Source organism: Sceloporus occidentalis, unplaced genomic scaffold, assembly GCF_023333645.1.
Source record: "Sceloporus occidentalis isolate IW3139 unplaced genomic scaffold, rSceOcc1.0.p SCAF_4, whole genome shotgun sequence".
Taxonomy (NCBI): Eukaryota; Metazoa; Chordata; class Lepidosauria; order Squamata; family Phrynosomatidae; genus Sceloporus; species Sceloporus occidentalis.
Window position 1 is genome coordinate 155,136,630 of NW_028316984.1, and position 19,323 is coordinate 155,155,952.

Genomic DNA, 19,323 nt, shown 5'->3' on the forward strand with positions numbered 1-19,323 from the left:
GTCCTTCAGGACCTGGGAGTGCTGAGGGCATGCGCTGTGGCCACTGCGGGGGCCGCATCATGGCAGCACCTCCCGGTGACTAGGGGCTTAACTGAGAACATGCGATCAGCCGGTTGCATTCTGCGAAATGGCATTTTTCACAGCTCCTATGTCATCCCGAAGCCTGGCCATGACCAGGCATTTTGGTTCATCAAACAACCAGGGGGTTGATCAATGAATGAATGAATGAAACTTTATTTTTATACCGCCGTTCCTGCGATCACGGAGGTTTACAACATATCACGGCGGTATATGTTGCTGTTTGTTTAATAAAGTTGTGGTCTTTCCTCCATTTACAGATCCTGGTCTTCTTTGGCGGCTTCCCTCCACAACAACTGCCATTTGAGGAAGTATCCATGTGATGAACTGGACTACAAAAAAAGTGTATACAGAAACATATTTATTAGTTTTTGAGGCATCATAAGACCATTTGCTGTTTTCATTACAACATACCAACATAGTGATCCCTCTGGAAATAGATATTTGTGAGACATCTTAGCTGAACCAAAAATCATTGTTCTGGGAACTCGGAAGAATCTAATCATTGCTTTAATGAAGTGCATTCAGGGCCTGGTTCCTCTAATATCTTCTATAATGCATTTGAACAATTGCCAATAAGTTGGGTTGAACTGAAATGATCTGTAAAACTTCTCAAGGGACAATATGTAAGGAGACAAATCATCTACATGCAATTATTAGTTGTTTTATTGTCTTTTTAATTAAGAAGCCCACTTACTGAAAGAAGAGCAACAATATACCAACGCTGTTTATCTTTTCTTTCATATCCCTTAACAAGAGGAAGAAAAAGACTGCTTCCATTATTCCTCTTTAGACAGGGTTGGTTTATTAATCTGAAATGAAGAACCTCATAATGATCAGTCCCAGATCATAAAGACAACGATGTAAATAAACATGACCTCTCTGTTTTCAGCTTTCTTGTGATCTAAGGATCATGTCAACATTCTAATTAAACAATTCTGAAGCTGCTCATATCATCCCAATAAAAAGATGCTCTTAAGAAAATGAATCTGTTGGAGAACAGAACAGTATTGGATTATGTATTGCAACATTTTTTTTTCTTAATGCTTTCATAATCCCATATTGTAGTCATCAATAGTACGGGCAGCTACTTTTTTGTACTTCCCATTACCAAAGTCTCACTAAGGGTGAAACAAACATCAAGGAATGTAATGCTGTAATCACTGTGAGAAAATGTTCTCCAAATGCATAGTTAGTACAGCAATATTTTCAGAGCCATTGATAAGCAATAGACATGTTTGATTTTGCTCCATTTACAAGAAGAATCCCAATGTTCACATTTCTTTCATGTTGGAGAAAAGCAATAGGGAAAAAAGAGGCTTAGAAAATAAAACAATGCAAGTCTTTCAGGATACCAAGAGCTATTTGCTTCCTGTTATATAGCAATAGCATTAGCATTTATATTTCCCTTCATAGTGAACTTTGAACTCTCTAAGCGGTTTAAAATCTGTACACTAATTTCCTCCAACAAGCTGGGTACTCATTTTACCAACCTACAAAAGAATGGAAGGCTGAGCCAACCTTGGAGCCTAGGGATTAAACTCACAACCTTGTGGATTAAGTACCAACATTTAACCACTGTACCACCAGGGCTCCTTATGAGCCTGGCAAGACTTGGGCAGAATCATAGACTCACAGAAAGAGAAGGTACTCCAATGACTGTCTAGTCCAACTCACTGTCTCGAGACAGGTAGAGATGCTTGAAGCACCAATATTTGAAAGAACAACTTCTTTTTCACCACAGATTCCAGCTATATCCCAAATGGGCAGCAGGGAGATAGCATGGAGCAGAGATATGCTTATGTATGTGTTTGTGTGATATAGTGTGGTGCTGGTGGTGGGTGGCGACATCACGGCACTCCTTTGACACTGAGTCCAAATGATGCATGCCAAAAGGAGCACTGAAAAGCCACAGCACCAGCAGCTATTGCACCCTTTCTGCGGCACAAAAAGGAGCCACCCCTGAGAGGCTGTCTGTACAGCCCCACACACCCCTTTTCACCAGACAGAGAAGAGCTCTTATAACTGATCAGCAGCTGAGTGAAGATAATAGCTTTTTTCTGCTCAGTGCTGCGAAAGGGAGCTGTGAAATACCATGCATACAAAGACAAAAGCATATTTGTGTGTGTATGTAAGACTATGGATTTTTTCATGAGGGCATCTATGTGCTTCCATCCCAAAACTGGTTAATGTGTTGGCATCCCAGAAAAGCAAATTCGCTAATGCTTATCACACACAGAGCACAACAAGGGTTAAAAGCACATTACTTAGGCAAGAAAGTGGATTGAATGCGAATTTGGGGTTTCAGACGGATGAGGACAAAGCCCCTTGCTAACTTGGAAATAACTTTTTTGCACATGCCCCAAACTGTCATTTCCATAAGTGCATACACACACATGCTCCAGAGAGGGAAGGGAAACAGCAGGAAAATCCTCTTTGCCCCAGAAGCTGTTTCAGAGGAAGGCAGGCTGAGGCTTCCTTTTGTAAACTCCTATAAAACCACACACACACACACACACTAGAGAGAAAGAGGAGGTAGCTGGTCCATAAACCAGCATATCCTCCATTTCTCCCTCCTGTACAGGAAGAATTCCAAAAGGTCCTCTCTCTTGTTCTCCCACCTGCTGTTCCCTGCTGCAAGAAGAGGAGAGCAGCCACACGAGGGAAAGAGGTGTGTGTGTGTGTGTTGTGTATATCCCTTTAAGAACAAGCCCGCTTCCCTCTCCTTGGCACAGCAGGTAACCCTGGGAAATCTGGGAACAGGGAGAATCCAGGACATGGTTTTCAGACAGCTGCTATTACATGAAGAGAGCAAATTCTGGACTTGAAAACACTGTATTTTTGCAAAAATGCTTATTCCTGGATTCACCTCACATTCTGTCTGGAGTCTGACCGGTTTGCGCACAATGTCATCTGAAAAGCAACTGCGAAATTGTCCCTAATGCCCTGGATGGCCCTGCATTGTGACCAGGTTAGTCTTCCATTTTCCCTGTATAATAAAGTCCTATGTGAGAACGAATATTACATCCTCTCACATGCCATGAGAGGGCTTTCTTCACTTTGAGTGGTATCCTCACCCACTGGTGGCATATTCCAAGAATTTGATCCTTGGGATGAAAAAGATCCCCCACTTCTGCTTCTTTTAATCCATGTGCTCACATGGTTCTACATAGTGCATTCTACCTCCATATTTTATTTGTGCTCACTTGTGGTGTTATTTTATGGGGGGGGGGGTGAGGAGGTGTTAATGGGACACAATCTAACTAGAATGTAAATAATTCCTTTATGGCCAGGAATCTGATATTCCAAGATGGCTTCACACTTCGTCTTGGATCACAGGTATTAAAAAGTATTACAGTCCTTTGGAGAAAGGGAACAAAGATGAAGCTGACTTTCCCTTTGTTACAGGACTGCTGAGATCTCTTTTGGAAATTATAACTTTTTGAGTCTGACAACTGGTGAAAGCAGTGCAGAAAATTAAGAATGAATTTATTTCATGACAGCACAGCCATAAATCCTAATTGTAAAAACTTCTAAGAACCTCTTTTAACTATCCCCAAGTCCCGTTTCTAGGAACACAGAATCAAATGCCAACCTCAAATGCTTCAGTTAGAAGAAGTGAAGCTTTAAGGGCTGTTTCTCATTTCCCACCACCTTCCACTCTGAACACTGGGCTTATTTAATTATGGCCATCCCTGAGCATCCTTTACTTTCTTGAAAGGATATATTGACCTCTTTTCTGACTGATGCTGGAAAGGGCTCGTGTCTTTATTGTTGCGGATAACTCTTTTGCAGCTAACATTAAAAGAAACCTGGATTAGAATTCACCAAAGGAAGAGCGAAAGAATAAAACATGAAATGCAGAAAGAACTCCTCCGGGTGCTTCAGCAATGATGTGCCTGCCAGAGAGTATTGTGGGAGATCTAGGTGCAGGTGAGGGAGACTGCTAACCTTACACTTTGGCAGGAGCAGGGAGTATAATAGAGGTGATGCCCTCAATCTCCAACGGAAAGGGTTTTCAACAGCATTCTTCACAAGCACCCTCTGTGGAACAAGTATCAAGTGGGAATTTCAAAAGCATCCAAGTGCTAGTTCAGTGGCAAGAATGGATTGAACAATCAGAGCTTGGCATGTTGGAGGGCACAAAAATGGAATTTAATCAGCAAGGATGGCAGCTCAGAGGTGAAGCAGTGGCTTGAAAGCTTTTTGTTTGGTGTTCAGAACACTCCAAATGTGGAGAAACTGTTTTAAAGAAACATCTGTGTCTGCAACTTTGTCTTTTTAGAGATGGGAAGTAACTAGTTAGAATCACAGAATCACAGAGTAAGAAGAGATCCCAAGGACCATCCAGTACAACCCCCTGCCATGCAGAAATACACAATCAAAGCACTCCCAACAGATAACCATCCAGCCTGTTTTAAAACTTCCAAAGAAGGAGGCTCCACACACTGTGAGGCAGCATATCCAACTGTTGAATACTTACTGACAGGAAGATCGTCCTAATATTGAAGGATCTCTTTTCCTATAGATAGAATCCTTTGTTCCATGCCCTAGTGACTAGTCTTTGGAGCAGCAGAAAACAAGCTTGCTGCTTCTTCAATATGGCATACTTTCAAACATTTATACATGGTCATCATGCCACCCCTTAATCCTGTTTCTCCAGGCTACATATGCACAACACAACTCCCTACGTCACTTCTAATAGGACATGGTTTCCTGACCTTTCACCATTTTGGTCGCCCTCCTCTGAACACACTCCAGCTTGTCCACATCCTTCTTGAATTGTGGTGTCCAGAACTGGACATGGTATTCCAGGTGAGGCCTGGCAAAGTAGAATAGAGTGGCAATCTTACTAGACATTATGTTCCTTTTTACACAGGCTAGAATCACATTGGCTTTTATAGATACTACATCACACTGTTGACTCATGTTCAGCATTTGGCCTACTAAGACTCCTAGATTCCTTTTACATGTACTTGGTCAAGTCAGGTGTCACCCATCCTGTATCTGTGCATTTCATTTTTACTGCCTAAGTGTAGTATCCTATGTTTCGCTCTGTGAAAATTCATTTTGTTAGCTTTGGCCCAGCTTTCTAATCTATTAAGGTCATTTTGAATTTTGATCCTATCATCTGGTGTCATCTGCAAATTTGATAAGTGTGTCCTCTAGTCCATGATCCAAGTCATTTATAAAGATGTTGAGTAGCACTGAGGCCCAGGACAGAACCGTGTGTCACCCCACTTGTCACTTCTCTCAGCCAATTACAAATTCATGTAACAATAGCACTGTGTTAGCCCACATTTTGCTAGCTTATTTGCAAGGATATCATGGTGGACCTTGTTGAATGCTTTATTGAAATCAAGATATGCTACAGAAAGAATGTCCTGATAGTAGGAGCTGTTTGACAGTTGGGGAGTCCCCTTCTTTGAGAGTTTTTAAACAGAGGCTGGATGGCCATCTGTTGGGAGTACTTTGACTGTGTATTCCTGCATGGCAGGGGTTGGACTGGATAGCTTTGTGGTCTCTTCCAACTCTATAATTCTGTGACTCTATGATTTTGTATATCCAACACATTCCTTTCACCTACCAACTTGTAACTTGTACAAAAGATTAGTCTGGAATGACTTGTTTTTGAGAAATCCATGTTGAGTTCATTCTGCGCTTCATCTTGTCATTCTCCCTACACGTCCTGGCTATTTGTTTCATTTCTTCTTCGGAGATTCCCCCCTTTTCCATTTCTTGTACACGTACATTTTAATTCTTAGTTCAGTTGAAAGTTCTTTAGATATCCATCCTGTAGACACCTCCTTGCTGGAACTATCTGAAATTGTTCCTGAATTTCATCTGATTTTTGAGTAACAAAGAACCAATTGCATGAATTGTTCCTTTTTCTGATAAAATATGACTACATGACATTAACACTGTAACAAAATAAGGAATTATGTTTGTTTTGTTTTCTAGTTAGTATTTAAGAGGGATATATACACTGAATAGTGGAGGAGGAATATCACACCCTTCATGTACTGGTTTGTACTGTTCCTCAGATTGCTACCTTGTTCCTATTTGTGGGTGTTGACACAATGACAGGTGAAGAGGAAGGGTACCACAGGGCAGTGGCTTCTAGCATTCATATCTCCCCCTCCCCCCCCCCCCAGCCATCCCTGGAATTAATTATTTCATTACTTTTGAGAAACTGGTAAATAGTTACTGTACTTTGTAAAAATTGGTATTATAATTAAAAATATTTATGGGACCTTAGCACTATAACTTGACCTAAATACTTTTTGAAGTGGTTTTCTAAGCACTTATCTATCATAAATATTCCACCCATCCCACCATTCTTACATTGCGCTTTGGAGTCATGCTGTCAGCTGGAATCTTGTTGATTTACTTCACATGTGTATGTTCCCCTATGGAAAGGGTTGGGAACTTTTTCCCAATGCACAATGTCCACATAAAGTTCAATATTGTGGAAGCTGAATTGTGCATACAGTGCCATTGAATATGAGTATGTACTTCCTTGGCTGATGCATGTCCATCTGCATCTGCTGAAATTGGTGGTAGTGCTCCTTTGGCAGCAGTGTTGCCATTCAACACAAGGCTTATATATCAATCAATGGATAACTGCACATGAGGGAATTTATGCTGCAGAAATCCTACACAGAATCACAGCGTCTAGGTTCCCCTTTGTAGAATGTTGCCAAGGATATTAACCATTTTACTTTTTATTGTAATGTCATTTATTATATAGTCATTTATTCCTTCAATTTTTATGCCGCCACTCAACAGCTCACACATGTCTACAAAAAGGCCCCCATTTTGTAACTGCTTCAGAACAGCTTTATTGACACACACTAAATGTAGTGAATTGGTAGAAACTGGCCACATCAGGGTTAACATGGAAACAACTGTTGGGGAGGCAGGAATTAGATTCATAGGCTGCAATAACAATCAGAGTCAAATCTGTCATAGCCTGCAATAATAATATTTCACATCCCAAGAATTGCTGGGAGAGAAGATTTCATTCCATCTGCATTTTTAGCAAGGTAATCTGATTTTCACTTCCCACATTTAATACATGGATCCAACAAGAGTCATCCTTTCACACTTCTGTGACTGTTGTGATACAGTTCCCATCTCAGTTCAAAATGGATACAGAAATGCCAATTTTAGGCTAAAACACATTTGCAGGTGGATTTTAAAGTAAAATGTGCACAAAATGAAAAAGCATTTCAAAAAGGATTCTCTGTGTGTATGTATGAAATGGCTGACTGATATGGAAACATAACAGAACTGATTTAAGAACTTCAGAAAATAAGAGCAGTGCTGGATCAGTCCAAGGACTTATGTAGCCCCTCATTCTATTTTCTAGTGGTCATATACCTATTAGAGGCACACATGCAAGATATGAGGGCAATACCTCTCTCCAATACTCCTGTCCAGCCGATATACAGAAAGACATTGTTTCTAATAATAGAGGAATAATATATAACCATTATGTCTATTTGCCACTGATAGTCTTGGCCTTTCATGTACAAATAGATATAGAAATGATGTGAACCAGAAATAGAATGATATGTTCACCTCAATTTGAAATGTGCAATCTCCACTGTGATATGTTATTCCTTTTTCCTGTCTTCAGTTTGTGTGCTGTGCTGCCTTTAATTTAAAACCTATCCTAGCTAATGAATGAGAGTGTTTGCTCAAAAACATATTATAATCAATGCAACCACTAAAATATGATCATTGTCCACCCTGTCCTTTCATGAAATGTGCAATTATCGTGTAGGAAGCAGGTGAAAACATCAAAACATACCTCCTAAAGGAGATAACAAGCCTTAATTCAGAATGTTTACAAGCAAGAGGTATCATATTAACTGCAGATGTTAATTTAGCATAACAAGACAAGTATGTCACTAACTACTTGTTCTTTTTAAAAGGGAAGTGTTTTAAATAATTATTTTAACTGCAGGTGTTGGTATTGTCTCAGCAGGAACAAAAGTGTCATTTGTAACAATCCCATCTTCATCAGCTGTGTTTATACAAAACACCCCCTCCCCATTCTGTTGATGCTCTTTTCTTGCTGTTCTCTCAGAGCTGTGTGTTTATTTACAGTGAAAATGAAAACCTTGGATAAAAAATATGCATTAGACCTGGAAGTCTTTTCCCTTAATTAGTGAAACAAAAGGATGCAACCCTCCATGCTCTACACATTTAGAAGCAAAGCAAGAAAAGATTATTTTCTGTGTGTAGCACATTTTATCTAGTTGTTATCTCCAGAAACAAAGGGTATTGTGATGGTGGATTGGAGCTATGGCTGTCATATTTCCTCTAAAAATGAGCATGGGCAGAAGACACATGGTAGTGCTTAAAATCTCAGTATTCCACTGGCAAAAAGGTTATGTGCACTCCCCAAACATGTGGTTAACAGCCTAGTGGTGCTTCTGCTGCCATTAAAACAATCTGATCACTCAAAGCTCACCTACAGATTAAGGCGGTAGGTTAAGGTCAAGATCCTATTGAATACCAACATCATAGAGATCCCTGCTGGCACAGTAGGACAGGATCACCTTTGCTTTGTATTGTTCATGCAGCAATCCCCATTCCAAAGATGCAGTTCAGATGCCTTATTATGCATGTAGTGAAAATGTCAAACCACTCACACTACAAACCATTGTACAAATGGATTGACTTAATAGGATCTGACCTCATGTGTTTGTAAGTGCACATGACCATCTTAATCTCAACCCTAACAAGGGGTGGTAATTGCAATGTCTGAAGTGGCATACAAGAAACGTCTTCTAGACAGTATTTTTTAGACACTAGTCAGTATTTTTTATCAGTCATATGCCAGGTTAAGTCTCATGCCTGCCACAAACCCAGATGCCAACTCTGCCCAGATTTCTATTCAGGAAATGTCATCACAGGACCTAATGACATCACCCACAAAATTAAAGGGACTTTCACTTGCTCATCCTCTATTTTTTTTTTTATTTATAAATACATCTTACAATACAAACATCTAAAATCTTCTATCCAAATCGAACCTGCATTAACATATCACCTATATACATAACACAAAAACAAAAATACATTATTCCATTCAGTCACATACATCTAACATAAAACATAAGACACTGTGACTTCCCTTGGTCAATCCTTGAACTGTTTCATTTTTCATTATTCCTGCATATCTTCAATTTCCTTTCATCTTTCTGTTTTCTCTTCACATGAATACATTGTTTCTACTCCTCATTACAAATTTAACTTCCGTTGTTTTCCATACTTCCATACTCATCTATCTTTTATCTAATTTTATCAATTTTTCCTCGTTACTTTTAAATTTCATTTTGTATGTTTGGCCATTTTTTCCTTATAAATACATACAATTTTTCCCAATTATTTGTATCAGAATTTTCCCTTCCGATTTCTCTGTCTCCTTTTTGTTTTCAATTAGTCTCTTTGAAATTATATCCGCTTCCATCATATCTAATACTTTGTTCATCCATTCCTCAGGCTTAAAGACTTTTTTAATTTTCCAATATCTGGCATATATCAATCTAGCAGCCGTCAATATATTTAAAGGATCATTTTGCCAAACTGTTTTCCCACTTTTTCTTATATCATATTAAGTAGTAAGGCTTCTGGCCTAAATTGCAATTCTATTCCAATTATTTCTTTAATCTCCTGTTTTATCATTTTCCAAAATTCTTTAGCTTCTGAACACTCCCACCACATGTGAAAAGGTACCTTTTTCCTTAACACATTGCCAACATTTATTTTGTCCTTTTCCATATATTTTCCACAATTTATCAGGGGAGAGATGCCACCTATATATTATTTTCAGATAATTCTCCTTTATATCCTGACAGGTAGTATATTTAAGTCTTTTTCCCCAGGGTATTTCCCATTGTCTTAGTTCCAACGGTTTTTTACAATCCTTGGCCCACCTTATCACTTGCTCATCCTCTAATGTGATATATGTCCTCCTGTGTCAACAATACCTTTCAGCACTCTGGATTGGGCAAAGAGGCCAGTCTCTGCATCAGAGGATAAATGGAGATAAATCAGACATTAGGAATGGGAATAAACCAAAACATAGAATCATAGAAGTGGAAGAGACCACAAGGGCCATCTAGTCCAACTCCTTATCATGTGGGAACTCACAATTAAAGCACCCCCAACAGATGGCTATCCAGCCTCTATTTGAGAAGGAGACTCCAACATTGTCTGAGGAAGAATCCCATTGTTGAATAGCTTTTAATGTCAGGATGTTTCATCTAATGTGGAAGTGGTGGCATCATAGTGTTGACTTATGTTCAATTTGTGGTCTACTAGGACTCCTAGATCCCTTTCGCATGTAGTCATGTTAAGCCAGGTGTCACCCATTCTATATCTATGCATTTCATTTTTTTCTACCTAAGTGCAGTACATTTCTCCCTGTTGAAATTCATTTTGTTAGTTTTGGCCCAGCTTTCTAATCTATTAAGGTCATTTTGAATTTTGATCCTCTCCTCTGGGGTATTAGCTACTCCTCCTAATTTGGTATCATCTGCAAATTTGATAAGCATGCCCCCTATTCTTTCATCCATGTCATTGATAAAGATGCTGAATAGCACCGGGCCCAGGAAAGAACTCTGTGGCACCCTACTGGTCCCTTCTCTCCAAGATGAAGAGGAGCCACTGCCAGTCAGCCAAATACAAATCCACCTAACAGTTGCACTCTCTAGCCCACATTTTACTAGCTTGTTTGCAAGAATATCATGGGGGACCTTGTCAATGGCCTTACTAAAACCAAGACATGCTATATCCACAGTATTCACTTCATCTACCAAGCTGGTACTTTTATCAAAGAGAGAGAGAGAGAGAGAAACAAGCAAGTTGGAAGAGGCTGTAGCAGTTTGCTTTTGCCTGAGCCTACTGGAAAGGCAAGATTCTGTCCCTGTCTCAGTTAACTTTGAAAACAGTTTTCAGTAGCTGAAATAAGCTGAGGACAAAGGCAGTAAATAGGAATTGGAGAGAGAAACATGGACACTGGGAAACTGGGGAAGTAATTGGAAAATGGGACAACAGAGGATTAACTGGGACTGCCCCTGCCAAATCAGAATAGTTGGAAGGTATGCTTTTGTGCATAGAATGTGGGGAGTGCTGTCTTCTTCTTCATCTGAAGCAGCATAATGTGTTGATCTTAATGGTGTAGAAAATCTGAAAAGTAAGAGAGTATATATTGCTGGATTGACCCTATGACTTAATTGCTCTAAACCAAACAGTATAAATGCATTCTGAGTAACATCAGAAATGAGCATTAAATTTGGATTAATGCTAAATGTACAATATGAATAGGCCCTTACTCTAGAATTCTTGTTTTACATTTCCTTCCAGACACAATTAGAATAATTTGATCCTTTCAGTATTAAAGCATAGAGTCACTTAGCTTATCTCATTAGAAATTAAAAATACTTTTTAAAAAAAGAAATGGTCTGGAATTGCCTGAGTTTTCAAAACTTACATTATAATTGGGGGAGAAACAATTCTGAGACATTGCCATATTCCAAAAATTATCAAGTACACAATACTTTTGTAGTTAGCAGTGTTGAGATTAATTATGAGATGAAAGCTGACTTTGATTCTTGCAAATATTTTCTAATTAGGAATATGTTTCTTTATAGTTTAATATTGTCATGCCAATCACAGTAATAATCTATAACTACTTAACCATCACATTAGAATTAATGATGAACTTTATTGTTAAGCTATATTTAACAGTAAGTAAAACTAAAAACTGTCCGTAGCAATTGCATGTTCGCTTATCTTTCTAAGGAAATGGATTACTTCTTAAAATAGGCTTCCTGATTCAGAAATGGTGCAATAATTAAATAAAGCATGAGATTAAAAGCTATTTTTTACTCTTTATCAGTTCACTGGTGTCTTTCATTTAGGAGAATGAGCTGGCAACTATTGATATGGGAATACCCCAGCTGACAAGGTGTGCCATATCTTTTGGCTTACTAAGAATGTTTGTTAAATGCAGATGGAACTGAGAGAATTAAGGGATCCATTTGACAATGTACCATGTATATTTTATGCAAAAGAACATGAAATTCCTGGTATTTCCCATGTTCATGAAATAGAATTAAAACAGCTGATTTAGAACAAGCAGAGTAATCAGATTGGCAAGGCCAAAGCTGAACAAGGGCCAGTCCTCCCCACCCACCCCAACCCCACACACAGAGGGTTAAGAAGAGAAAGAAACAAGCTTAGTTTTCTTTATAAAACGTGCTGGGTACATGGAACTGATCGTGCACTTCTCTGGATTGAGGCAAAGCAGATCCAAAGGCTAGAAGGCCTCTGGATACCAAATCTATGTAACCAATCCTACATATGGAGCATACACTGGAGAACCAGGTATCTGCATCATATTTTGAAATTGGTATTCAAGGAAGAATAGAAATTGTGTAATCCTCAGCAGCTGCTTGGCCAATGGGATCACTAGGTTTAGTGTCTCCCTATGCGATAACTCATGATGTCCCCCTCCTCATGGACCTCCTCCCTTACCACATCATCCAGAATCTTTAGTAATGTTTTTTGTATTAATGTTACTCATAAAGTGTAATTCCCATATATCACTGACTGTAATGGTAATAGTTGTGACATGAACAACTAGCAAAATTAAAATTATACCTTTAAATTACAGTATTATACACAAAGTTTAAATGTACATGAAACATGGTTAAAATGAAAATTTGGTAAGATGTGTTTTTAAAGAAAGTTGGAAATGAATACAAAATTAAAAATAAAAAATAAAAAATACATTTTTAAAAAATTACATTTTTAAATTTTAAGAAAACTTGGACCCTCTCCTTTCTCCTTCCACTGTGTCTCATTCCACTCGTAGCATCTCTTAGGTGAATGCCACAACCTATTTCTGACAAAAGGCAGATGTTTCAGAAGCAGTGGTGTCACCCCACCCTTAAGGTGTCACCTGGTGTGCTCTGCAAAACCCCCCCACACACACACACACTAATGCTACTGTGCTGGACTGCAATAGCCAGCATAGCCAATGGCAAGGAATGCTGGAAGTTACGGTCCAATGGCTGCAGAGACACACAGTTCCCAACCTTCTCAGAGGGTACATCTACACTGTCTTTAAAAATCATCTTGCATTTTTCTGGTTCACAGGAATCCCGCAGTGCTCCCATTAAGTCGACACACACATAGCACTTTGAAGCCAGTGATGTCACTAAAGTTGGCCTCATCTGGTGTTGTAATTCACAATGTCATCCCTCCATTGAGCTCCTCCCATATCAGACCATACAGAATCCTTAGTAATGTTTTTTATACTAATTGTAATTCCCATATATCACTGAATGTAATGGCAACAGTTCTGACAAAAACAAGTAGTAAAATTAAAATTATATCTTGAAATTACAATATTATATGCACAACTTAAATATATTTATCTTTTCATTATTTCCTATAGTTAAAGTGAAAATTTGATAACATGTAATGTTTTTAAAGAAGATTTTCAAAATTTAAATTTTTTAAAAAAATTGAAAACCCTGAGCCTCTCCTTTCTCTTCCCACTGAGCCTCAGCTCACTCACATAATCTCTTCAGCATTTTAAAAGGACACAGGTGAATACCACAACCTATTTCTGACAAAAAGCAGTTGTTTGGGGAGCAGTGGTGTCACCTCCCCTTAGGATGCCACCTGGTGTCATCTGGACTCCCCACACACCACTAGTGATGTCCTTGTTTGAAGTGACACCAGTACATTCCCCGCTGGTGAACTCACTTCTTTTCCCCTTCCCAGAATGCATCAACCTATCAGCCAACAACACTTAGAGTTTTCCTGTCAGTCTGATCGTCCTTCCCTTTTTGCCAACCTAGTGAGGGAGGGTGGGAATTTCAAATATACACACACATACATATAGGCGTAATCTATTCATTGCAAACATATTTTTCATACAACCATGGAAAAGGTTATGCAGAAGGACATCACCAGATGGTCAACACAAAAACCGAATAGATTACATAATTGGAAGTAAAAGATGATGAAGTTCCATACTGGTGGCCAATACTAGACTAGGGGCTAATTGTGGCACAGATCATGAGCTACTCATTTCAAAAATAAAAGTAAAGCTCAAGAAGAGAAGTCATCAGACCAAAATATGATTTGAATGACATTTCCACAGAATTCATTGACAATATAAGGAACAGATTTGCAGTACTAACAATAATAGGTCGTGAACTAAAAGAGTTTTGGTCTGATGCCAGGGACATCATAAAAGAAGAAGACACTTCCATCAGATAAAAGGAAACTGAAGAAAACATGTAGGACAGATAAAATCCTACAAGCAATAAAGGAAAGAAGAGAAACAAAACAAAAAGGAGATAGGAATAAACTAAGAACCATGAATGCAACAGTACAATGGCAAGTGCACAAAGATAAGGAAAATTAATACAACAAGAAATGTAGAGAAATTCAAGACAACAACAAAAAGGGAAGAACAAGAGATGTATTCCACAAGATTCAAGAAATCAAGGGAAAGTTCAAACCAAGGACCGCAATGCTCTACGACAATAAAAATAATTTAATTCAAGAACAGGAATGAATAAAAAGATGATGGATGCAATACACAGAAGAGTTATATAAAAGAGATGACAACATGAATGACACATGGAATGAAGAGCCATATAAAGATGAACCCCAAATTCTGAAAACTGAGGTGGAAGCTGCAATAAAGGAAACAGCAAAAAACAAGATTCCAGGAACAGATGGTATTCCAATAGAACTGTTGCAATCCATATTGACAGAGTCAGCTCTAGTGCTAACCAGCGTATGTCAACAGATATGGAAAACAAAACAATGTCCAATAGATTGGAAGCAATCAATATACATCCCCATCCACAAAAAAAGGAGACACAAGAGACTCCAGCAACTATAGAACCATGGCACTAATCTCCCACATGAGCAAAATCATGCTCAAAATTCTGGAACAAAGGCTTCAACTTGGAGAGAGAAATCCCAGCAGTCTAAGCAGGGTTCAGGAAAGGAAAAGACACCAGGGATCACATTGCAAATATACAATGGCTAATGGAATGTAGCAGAGAGTTCCAAAAGAAAATCAGTATGTGCTTTATATACTATAGCAAAGCCTTTGATTACATAGAATAGATCATGAAAGGCTATGGAATACCCTTAAAGACATGGGAGTGCCAACACATCTGATAGTCCTAATGAGGAATCTGTACTCAGGACAAGAAGCTACTTTCAGGACAGAACATGGAGAAACAGAATGGTTCCCAATTGGCAAAGGAATCAGACAAGGCTGCATCCTATCACCCTACCTGTTCAACTTATATGTAGAACATATTGTAAGGAAAGCAGGCTTGGACATGGAAGAGGGAGGAGTTAAAATAGGAGGAAGAAATATCAACAATCTGAGATATGCTGTCAATACCATAATACTAGCAGAGAATCTCACAGACCTGGAACAATTACTAAAGAAGGTCAAAGGAAAAAGTGCAAAGGCAGGCTTACTGTTGAACATAAAAAAAAAAAATAATGACCACAGAGAACTTACACACATTCAAACTGGACAATGAGGAAATAGAAATAGTAAAAGAGTTCTCTTATCTCGGATCAACCATTGATCAGAATGACAACTGCAGCCAGGAAATCAGAAGATTAAGAATAGGGAGGTTGGCTATGAAAGAACTAGCAAAGATCCTAAAATGTAAAAACATACAACTCAGCACAATAGTCAGAATCATACAAGCCATTGTGTTCTCCATTACCATGTATGGATGTGAGAACTGGACAGTCAAGAAACATGAAAGGAGGAAAATCAATGCATTTGAGATGTGGTGCTGGAGAACAGTACTGAGGATTCCATAGACAGCCAAAAGGATAAACAAATGGATCCTAGAGCAGATCAAGCCAGAAATATCCCTAGAAGCCAAGATGACAAGACTTAGACTGTCATACTTTGGACACATCATGAGGAGGCATGAATAGTTGGAAAAGACAATAATGATAAGAAAGGTGGAGCGAATTAGAAAGAGAGGAAGGCCACATGCTTGATGGATGGACTTCATTAAAGAGACCACAAATATGAGTTTGCAGGAGCTGGACAGTGCAGTAAAGGACAGGGGGGGCCTGGAGATGTCTCATCCATAGGGTTGTCATGGGTCAAGATTGACACAAAGGCAGTTAGCAACAACAACAAACAAAAAGACGCATATGATGGAGAAAAACAAAATAAAATTGCATTTTATTCATTTTATGTATGAAAATATCCAGTCAAGAGACCAGCGGTGAGGAGTTAGATTAATTCACACCCTCTCTCTTCCTATCCCCCCCTCAGATTCACATTTACTGCTTTTACACTCCCCCCTTCCTATACTTCCCACCCATCATTCACTCCCCCCAAGTGTCACGTTTATGTTGACAGTTCTCCCCCCACACACACTCTGATCCTCCCCGCAATCATGCAGATCTCCACATGAGCGAACAAGTGAATGATGGGGGGAAGATGCAGTGGGTAAGAGCAGTCAATGTGAATGTGATAATTGGGAGGCAGAGGAAGATGGAGGGGTGCCCCAATCTAACCCCTCACTGCTGATCTCATGGCAGGAAATACACTGCAGTAGGAAAAAATAGCGACACATGCCAAGTTTGTTGGACCCAACCAGTCCCACCCACCAAGAACTCCTCCCACCCCTGGCCACAGTAAAGTCCATGCACACAAATACATATCAGGATTTCCCACCCAAATCTAGAGTAAACCCCAGATTAAAAGTACTGCAGTGCTGAAAAGTCCTGGATTCATCCCAAATCATCCCATGCATAGTCTGGATAACCCACTGTGAAAACAAAGTGACAGCACTTTATATGGCCTGTTTAGACAACCCCTTAGAGTACTTAGACAACCCCTCAATATCCCCAGACTTGCCATCCATGGATCTGAGCATCTGCAGATGGCAAGACCTCATTTTCCCCAATGGCAGCAGGTGCATGTGTTGTCCGCAGTGGTGGTGTGTGCACACAGCTATGCTAACATTAGAGACAATGGCATGGGGGCTTACCTGAAATCTCATTGTCCCTCAAGGAAGACCAGCCCTCCCTTCAGCCACCATCTGGAAGGGGAGAGAGAGGCAGGCGAGCTCAAACTGCCTTCCTTCAAGGAAAACCAGCCCTCCCTTCAGCCACCATTTGGAAGGGGAGAGAGAGGCAGGCGAGCTCCAACTGCCTTCCTCAAGGAAGACCAGCCCCCCCTTCAGCCACCATCTGGAAGCGGAGAGAGGCAGGCAAGCTCCAACTGCCTTCCTCAAGGAAGACCAGCCCTCCCTTCAGCCACCATCTAGAAGCTGAGAGAGGCAGGCGAGCTCCAACTGCTTTCCTCAAGGAAGACCAGCCCTCCCTTCAGCCACCATCTGGAAGGGGAGAGAGAGGCAGGCGAGCTCCAACTGCCTTCCTCAAGGAAGACCAGCCCCCCCTTCAGCCACCATCTGGAAGCTGAGAGAGGCAGGCGAGCTCCACCAGGCCTGCCTGGAAGAAGCAGAGCCCTCCCTCCGGTCCATCTGCCTTGGTCCAGGCCTCAGAGGGAGAGAAGAATGCTGGACCTGATCCCCTCCCCCCCTCACCATTCCCTTCTCCTTTTGTGTCGTGTCTTTTAGATTGTAAGCCTGCGGGCAGGAAACTGTCTAGTTAAAAAAATAATAATAAATGTAAGCCGCCCTGAGAGCCATTAGGGCTGAAGGGCGGGATATAAATACCTAAATAAATAAATAAATAAATAATGGCAGCAGGGCCATGTACACGTGCCTCCACTGGGAACATTGAGACTTGAGCATCCATGGATTTTGGTATTCACAGGGGGGTCCTCTATATTGCTTATCAGTGTACTTAAGCATCCCTAAGCAGTTTACAGTGTGTAAGCTAATTGCCCCCAACAAGCTGGGTATTCATTTTAGTGACCTTGAAAGGATGCCAGGCTAAGTCGACCCTGGAGTCCCTGGCTGGTATCAAACTCACAACCTTGTGACTGTGAGTGAGTGGCTGCAGTACTGGCATTTAACCACTGCACCACCAGGTCCCCTATACCATGGTCCCACTGTATAGGCAGCCTTAAATTAGGGTTCCCTCTGGAAAGGTTGTTGTACTGTATTCCCTTTTAGATCTTAAATACATTCTAGTGCACAGGCATAGTAAACTCTTTTTTACAGAACTGAGAATTACAGTAGCCCCATTTATATGTCTGTGTGTTTTGCTACATCAATTTCACAACTAACAAACAGTGAAACAAATGATGACCAATTGATCCCATATTGTTTTAGGATGCAAGTGCAAACCTAGTTACCACACAGTAGTTGTTTTGATTCTCCTACATTTTGGGAGGATCACACCGATGTGAAATGAGTAGTAATTATGTGTTTTTTTTTTAAACTGTGTGCCTTGTGTTATATTTTCCTATTACCCAGTGGTGTTCTGATCTTTCTTCCTTTGTGCGCATTTTTAAAATTAAGTTTTTCTTTTAATTATGATGGTACTGATGTCAGAGCATATAATTAAACACTTTATATCCACAGTACTGACAATCTAAATGACTTAGCTTTATGAAAACTCTCCTTTACCAGTGTAATCACTACTTTATGGTTCTGCAGCAGTTAAGATAAGAAGGTATTGACCATTCTGTAGTTTTACCTATATCATTTGGAGACCTTGGATTAAAGAAAAAAGTGTATGAACAAGATGAAACTGATAGGACCCACAAGCATTACAACCTAAAACATAACTTTTTAGTTAAAGAATATTAATACTCTGAAGGATCTCCTCACATCTGGCAGAGCAGGGTCTGAACTGTGTGGCTTGCAGGTTGCATACAGCCCATGGAGAGGGGGTCCCATCTGATCCTTGGAACCCTCAACAATACTCAGAGGCTTCCAAAGGCTCTAGAACTCCTAAATGTTCAGTCAGAAAGTTTTTCACACACATTTCATGTCACATTTTTAAGGTAAAAACTCCTTTGTGTGGCTACTGCATACTATTCTGGGATTTTCCAACTTCATTGCAGGGGAAGGGATGGCCAAAGAGGTGAACAGAGGAGGCATGTTGTCACATTCATTCTCCAAAATGGCACCCCTAATGATGCATCTGTGATCCTCTGGAATTCCAGAGGAACCAGAAATCAGGAAGGGTGGCCCAAGAGCAGGACTATCCCTGAGACAGAACTAGTACAGC

At 39.9% G+C, this 19,323-nt stretch overlaps 1 long non-coding RNA gene across 1 annotated transcript in view; it reads right to left on the reverse strand.

The window, feature by feature from the left end:
- Nucleotides 1–288: 288 nt before the first annotated feature.
- Nucleotides 289–19,323, reverse strand: part of LOC149314879 (uncharacterized) — a 131,657-nt gene continuing 112,622 nt past the window's right edge. The window contains exon 4 of the long non-coding RNA XR_016281145.1: nt 289–410. This is a non-coding gene — a long non-coding RNA (uncharacterized LOC149314879). The remainder of the gene's footprint in view (nt 411–19,323) is intronic.